The 7096-nt window shown below is 33.5% G+C and overlaps 1 long non-coding RNA gene across 1 annotated transcript; it reads right to left on the bottom strand.

The window, feature by feature from the left end:
- Nucleotides 1–3881: 3881 nt before the first annotated feature.
- On the bottom strand, nucleotides 3882–6468 carry LOC125689285 (uncharacterized). The gene is made up of 3 exons (XR_007375167.1): nucleotides 6076–6468; nucleotides 5741–5925; nucleotides 3882–3947 (listed from the first exon to the last, which is right to left on the bottom strand). It is a non-coding gene; the product is annotated as an uncharacterized LOC125689285 (long non-coding RNA).
- Between the last annotated feature and the right edge of the window lie 628 nt (nucleotides 6469–7096).

The raw sequence follows: 7096 nt of genomic DNA, 5'->3' as shown, positions 1-7096 counted from the left end.
CAGGATTTTAGTATCTAAACACACTGTGCATTCAGCAGTGACAACAGTGCATAAGTAAAAAACTAGAGCTCAAGTGTGGGAGAGGATCATTTTTTCTCCTTGGGGATCAGATGAAGAGTAGAAACTGAAGTGATAATTTCAACATTAAAATAATAAGAGATGTCGGAAGTAGCAGTAGTATTTTGTCTTGTTCAGCCAAAGAGCTTTAAGATCATTCTGATTAGCTAAACAATAAATTGAAGATTGGAATTCTTTTTCTTTTTTTTTTTTTTTCCAATGCTGCTTGCAAGAAATTTCAAACGGGATCTTTTGCATCAACCATGAACACATATAGGCTGTAATCTAGATGACTGGGTCACAGAGCAATGGAAGAAACTGAAATATCTGAAGGAAGTGTACAGTAGTCAGATATTAAGTTTCTATATTTGAATTGCTGCCTGATCAAAACTTTGGAGTATGTAGCAGCAGAAAGAAAGCACATCCAAATTATTAAAAGGTAAGATTTTATTCAGCTAGATGTTTGCTCAAATGAGATTTGCCAGGTCTCTCTTTTCACCACAGTGAAATTAGTCATAAGCTCTTTTTTTTTCCTGCACGTGGGAAAATGTAGAATATTGTTAGAAAAAGTACAGTAAGGAATATATCCATAAGTGTGGGAAAATAAGGTATTCAGTGTAGGTAAACTAAAGATGCCAGACTGCATCTATTTGAATCCTGAATTCCACCATTTCCTGAATCCTTCTCACAAACTGAAATCAGAAACTTCGTAACAGGTCTGATTGTTAAACTCTTTCCAAGTGTAGTACAAAAATATATCAAAATTCTCATCCATTCCTTTTCTAAAGGAGTAAAGGAATTAAGTCCAATCGTAGATTTTGAATTACTTTTCCTTTGAGACTACATTTGATCCTTTTTCTTTTCTTCTCCTAAAGACATAATTTTTAAGTCTATTTAGTATAATTATATATCTTTGTTAATCACATCACAAAATTAAATGTAAATGCATTTGTCAAAAATATTCATAAGCAATTTAGTTGCAAAATACTTTTTAAAATGAGCTATCACAAAGAGATTTAGCATTCAATAGCATTTATATTTTATAACATAAATGAAAGAGGATGACATTAAAACTTCAAAGCAGCAAAGATGACACATTTCCAATCGTGCTGTCACTGTGAGATCCACAAAGAGCATACTAGTACACAAATAACTGCTTTTTGATTTACTGAAGTTCAAGTATGGATTTATCTAATTTTTTAGGTACTCCAAATCCATCAAATTGCCACGACAAGTATATGTGATATTGTGGTAAATTTTTCCCTTAACACAAGATATGACAGGTCAAAATTATTTGTAAAACTGTGATCTATCTTGCCACTAGAGCATGCTGTGGATTGGTTGAAGCCCTACTTCTCTTGATTTCACCAAAATTTTAAAACAAGATTAATTTCAGATAAAAACTTCTAGGTATGTTTTCTAATGCCAGCAAAGGCTGTGATTAATGTGATTTTTGTCTATGATGAGAAAGAGTTGTCAGTTCAAGTTTCCTTAATATAATGTTGTTAAATAATTTAATTGACCCCCATAGTTGCTTTGTATTTTCCACTGCTGATAAAGAAGTCTTTTTATGTATAAAATATGGAGAAGAGAGGAGACTGTGCTCATATCCAGCAAAGCCTGGTTGTGAAGTTCCCATCTCTAGAGATATTCAAAACCTACTTCTACACTTTGCTGTGTGACTTGCTGTAGAGAAGCTGCTTTAGTAGGGGTTTGGACTAGGTGATCTTCAGAGGTTCCGTCTAACCTCTACACTTCTGTGATTCACTTTCCTATTGTAATCTGTCTTTTGTTGTGTTGAACTTCAGCTTAATTACTCCTTGCACATAAACTGATCTAAGTACAACATTTTACTGCCTCTGTGGTCCACAAATAGTCACAACTGCAGAGACAATCATTCTGAGTTCTGCATTTTTAACTAAGTATTAAGAACACAATGCAAGGATTATAATGTAACATAGTGAGAATATTCACAATAGGACTGGGACAGGATCCTACTTTATTCTAAAATAATGTCATTTAAAATTATATGTACTTTCTCTTGTGATTTTATTTTTCTATGCATTTCCTCATAAGTAAGATGTACACATATAAATTGTGGAATGAGGTTACTCCATTCATAAAAGGAATTCCAGTTAGCAGGCTTAAATGGCGTACTGTTCTGTAACAGAAATTCCATATCAGTTCATATGAGCAGAATTAGGAAGGTGTTTGTAATCCAATATTCAGTGTTGTATTAACTTCTATTTGTGTCAGTCGACTTGTGGTTAATAGAATAGACTCCAGAAGAGAGAAACAACAGAGATCAGAGGCCTGAAGAACATAAACAGTAGGAAGATGGACAGCTTAGAATATTTTTGGTTTGATACAAAAGCCACACAAAGTAATAGAGATGAAAAAAAAAAGATAAGTCTTCTAGAAGTATTTCAAAGAACATTATGTTCTCAACAGGATGAAAAGGAATGGATTTAAACTATTATAATGAAGAATAATTCATATGTGAGGGGAAACATTTTTACTGATAAGAATAGTAGATTGTCAGGAGATTATGGGAACCTCAGAAGATGTGCACCTTAATGAAAAGCCAAATCAAATGTCTGTTAAGAATGAAATTTATATAGAATATCCTGCTTAGGCTTAAAGATAGACTAGGTGATAGACTATAGGTCTTTTCCCAACCTATTATTTGGTTATTCATTGTATTTTAAGTATTAGAACTTTATATGGGTGTACTATATTCAAATACATAACATTATAATCTACTAAACATATTCTAATTTATTTTCAGGTTGAATAAACTGTTCTCTGTGAAAAAGCTTTTGTCAATATAGACAGTTCAAGCGGTCATTTAAATACATATATTTATGATATAAAGGTACAATTGTATGTACATTACTAATGTTAAAAAGAGAATGCAGAGGTGCAAAGAAAAATGACTTGCTCACAGTGTGTGGCTGTGCTCAGTGTAAAAGTAGCAGAAATATTGCTTACTCTAAGAGCTTTTCCACTGTAATACTTACGTGCATCTTAGTTTGCAGATAAGAAACTACTTAGAGGAATCTGTTTTCAAATTTCAGCTATATGAGTTGACATAATTCTGAGAATGGTTATGCAGTTTTAAGGAAAATTCAGAACAAAGGTCTGCTTTGAAAGAGACTTCAAACTACAGGAGTTTGAATGAAAAAGTACTTAAATTTTTTAAAAATTCAGAAATAATTACCAAAAGATGGTCGTTTCTTTTATTAATTTCAAATACAGAAGAAAAGTAGGCACTCTGGCAAAGCCATGAGGAAATCATTAACGGACATATAAGTATATGAAGGTCAATTAAATTATATGTAAGTATTTCTAATGGATAACACTCATCACTTGGCAGCTAAATAGTTTCCGAAGCAGAAATCTGATGAAGCAGTTATCTTTTCTTATACCATTATTTACAACGTGGAATAATTATGTAGAATCAATTCATGAACTGTTGTCAGATTATTTTTTTCCATCATTGTTTCTTTCTATTTTTCCTTCCGTAATTTTCAGTAAACTCATGACTCATTTTATCTGATCTGACCAGAATTCCTGATGCTAATCTCTTCAGAAAGGCAAGATATTGTCCTGAAAAGAATATAAAGAAAAAAAATATGCAACACTGATTTTAAGACAGTCATGGACACAGACAAAATACATTGCAGAACCTGTCTGAGAATACATCAGACCTGTTTACAAATAAGCATTGAACACATAGAATTTTTTTTGTTCTCATAGAAGGAAAAATTCAGTGCTTTTCAACAACCTGTTCTGACAAATTTTTCAGATAGTGTTTGTGCGTACCTTATAAAATCGGCTTCCTACTTTTGTTCAAAAGTGCTCTCAAACACCATGGTACAATGTAATGGCTGAAACAGAATTATACATACAGACAACCAGATAATTACCAGCATGCATATGCAAAGAACAAAGTAAAAGCTTTTACTGACAAAAGTTTTTCACTTGTGAGAGTAGCCATACTTACTGCATCTAGCACGAATTGTTTCCTCAGCCAGTGACCGAAATGAATGCCTGGAACTAAGTTTAAGAAGAAAGCAGGAACACGTCTACCAAGTACCACCTTACCCTCAAATCATTCACTGCTTAAGATCTTCCTTTGCTAGAAATGGTCTGTCAGTATTTAATAATCCACAGTACATTTCTGTTCTACATTTTTCAATCTTCCTATGAAACACTTAATGTTCAGAAGTGATAACGCCCAGAAAAAATAATTTTATGGCTCATCTCTGCATTATATTAGAAACTACTAATGCATTTTATGCCACTGGAAACTTGCACTAAATCACTAGAATGGTCAGTGTTTACTGTGAATTGAAAACCAAGTCTTGCTTTAGTTCTCCTGTTACTCAAACTATTTTCCCATTATAAATCTTAGAACTGGAGTATTTCAATAAAATTATAGGCTGTACTCTGAAATTATGACACTGTAAACAGTTTATAATGCAAATAGGCAAATCCTTCAAACGAAATATCTGTCACATACAAAATAGTTCATTGAAGCAGTGTATATTTTCATTTTTATCTTGAAACTGTTACTTTGTGGTGTAGTTTTTCTATTCTATAATGGTCATTAAGGGTGTGGAAACACCTAAGAGTGTGAAAATACTTACAGGGAAGTGGTCTGCCTCACAAGATTTATAGATAAGTAGTTTTTCAACATCATGGAAATTCATATGTCAATAGCTTTATTTTTGTTCTTCATTAATTACAGTGAAGTTTTGAAAGGAAAATTCCTTTAACTGTGAAGCATCTAGAAAGAGGCAGCTTCAGCATCTTCTCATAAATATAATATATAGCATAGCATGAGTAACTGACCTGCTTACTCTCCAGAATACTTGTTTTTTGAGACTCCTAAAATATTAGATGAAAGTCATTTTAAAGCCTTTTAGGTCATTTAGCATAGACCCCTACAGAAAAAGAAAAGGATTTCCCATCATAATCCTTTCTCTGATATTCTCTCACACAGAGCACTTTAAAATTACCTTTGATGGAAGTGAATTTCACATATTAACTACTTCCTTTGTTTGCCTGAAGGTCTGCATCTTAATTTTTAATTCAAGTCACTGTCTTAATCCCCAAAGATATTATGGTGGAAGATGAAACACTCAAAGCCTTACTCTTCAAAGTTGTTTCCTAAAATCTAACCTAAATATTCCCGTACAGTATCTTCGATTTCCAGATATTTTTTTTTTGTGGAACATCCATATGTAGTAAAACTTCTGCTCAATTTGAATTGCTCAGAGAATTAATAGTCTGTGTTGATGGTAGAAGAGACAGTACTATAAGTGAAGCTATAGCAATCCCTATAACTTGCACATTTTACCTATAAAGTATTTCTAAGCAGCCACAGCTTTCTTTACAGCTTACCTTAAAACTGTGTCATAATATATAAAATTGTATTAAACACTTTTCAGAGTCACAGACTTCAATCTCTGTTGTTTTGCTTGTTTAAGTTTATAAAAATAGAGTTTTAGTTTATAAAAAGTTAGCTTATTTTATAAAAACATAGAGTCCTCTGACCAGACTTAAAATAGTCGAAGTGCAGGAACAGCAACTAGTTACAGCTTACTAAGATTCTCAATTAAATACACTGTAGAGAGATAGTAACTTTTTGTTGGAGCAACACACTGAAAATTCTTACCTGATAAACAAAATTGTCTGTTATCATTTTCTGCTCTTCCTGAACAGTCAGTTCTCTGATTCAACAGAGATACAAAATTACAAATTTAGGTAATCGTTATTCCTGATATCCACCCTGTACTTTTTATACAGAAGATTTATCCAAATTCAGTCTTGTGCTCTTCTTGAAATTGGCTGCTCTTGACCCTGAAAGGCACAGAAAACACTTGCAATGTAATCTATATATTTACATACTTGTTTTCCATTTTCCAAATTATTCAAGATATTTGAAAATTTGTTTCTAAAATTGTTACATGCCAATTCAAAAATAAAAATAAATAAGTAAAAAATACTGACAAGAAAGACATAGTTAACCCTACACTACATCACTCCAAAGCAGGACAGTTCCTTCCCTCACTCAGCTGGCAGTGTTGTACCTGATGCACTTGAGAGCACAATTTAACCTTTTGGCTCCTAGAGCACACTACTCTCTCAGATTGAGCTTGTTATCAATCAGAATCCTAGGGTCATCTTTCTTGCTCCTCTTGAAAAAATCATAGAACGGCTTACAGTGGAGAGGATGTTTGTCAGCTTCCAGTCAGCTGGGTCCTCTCCAGATTCCCATGATAATTGAAAAGTAATTGAGAGGTTCTGCAAGAATATCAGCCAGCTTTTTGAGTACTCTACTAAAAATGTGAAGTGAAACAAAAGATTTACTCTGAACAAAGCATCTATTTTTCCATAGTTCTTAAACAGAAGGTAATACAATTATTTTAATCATAAAAATTACTAGAAAATGTCATTAACTTACTGATACTTTTCTGTTTATTGTCTTACTTCTTAGGGAGAATACAAAGAAGTTGTTAGGATATGCAGAGAGAAGAAAGGCAGAAGCCCAACTTGAACTCAACTTGCTACAAGACTAAAAGAGAATACAAAAAGAGAAACCTTTTTCACTAATGTATTAACAGTAAGAGAAAGGCTATTCTGCTATTGAAGAAGCAAAATTGCTTCTGGCAGGTTCTTGGTGTTAGTAGGCAAAGTATTCACAGTTAGGCCAACAGCCATATAAAGAAAAGAGAATGGAACTCACCAAACCGTGAAGAGGGCTCTCTGGCTCTATAGTACTACTTCATAGGAAGAAGCATAGGTCCAAAAGAAGCCCTCCTTTCAGAGGCTGGCCCTTACACGAGCCCAGGATGACTTCACCCTAGGACCAACCTTTCTGGTCATAGGGGGAGAACAGGTGCAAACAGGTATGTTCCTTGGACAGCCATACCCATTCACTAGGTGCTCAATTACAAGGTCAAGTTATGACCTAACAGTTCCCCTGCAAGGGCTAAGGAGAATTTCCATCCTTTACTATATGTGTAGGGTA

The sequence above is a fragment of the Lagopus muta genome, chromosome 2 (genome assembly GCF_023343835.1).
Source record: "Lagopus muta isolate bLagMut1 chromosome 2, bLagMut1 primary, whole genome shotgun sequence".
Lineage (NCBI taxonomy): Eukaryota > Metazoa > Chordata > Aves > Galliformes > Phasianidae > Lagopus > Lagopus muta.
Note: the sequence above shows the minus strand (reverse complement) of the source record. Positions and strands in the feature narration are given on the sequence as shown.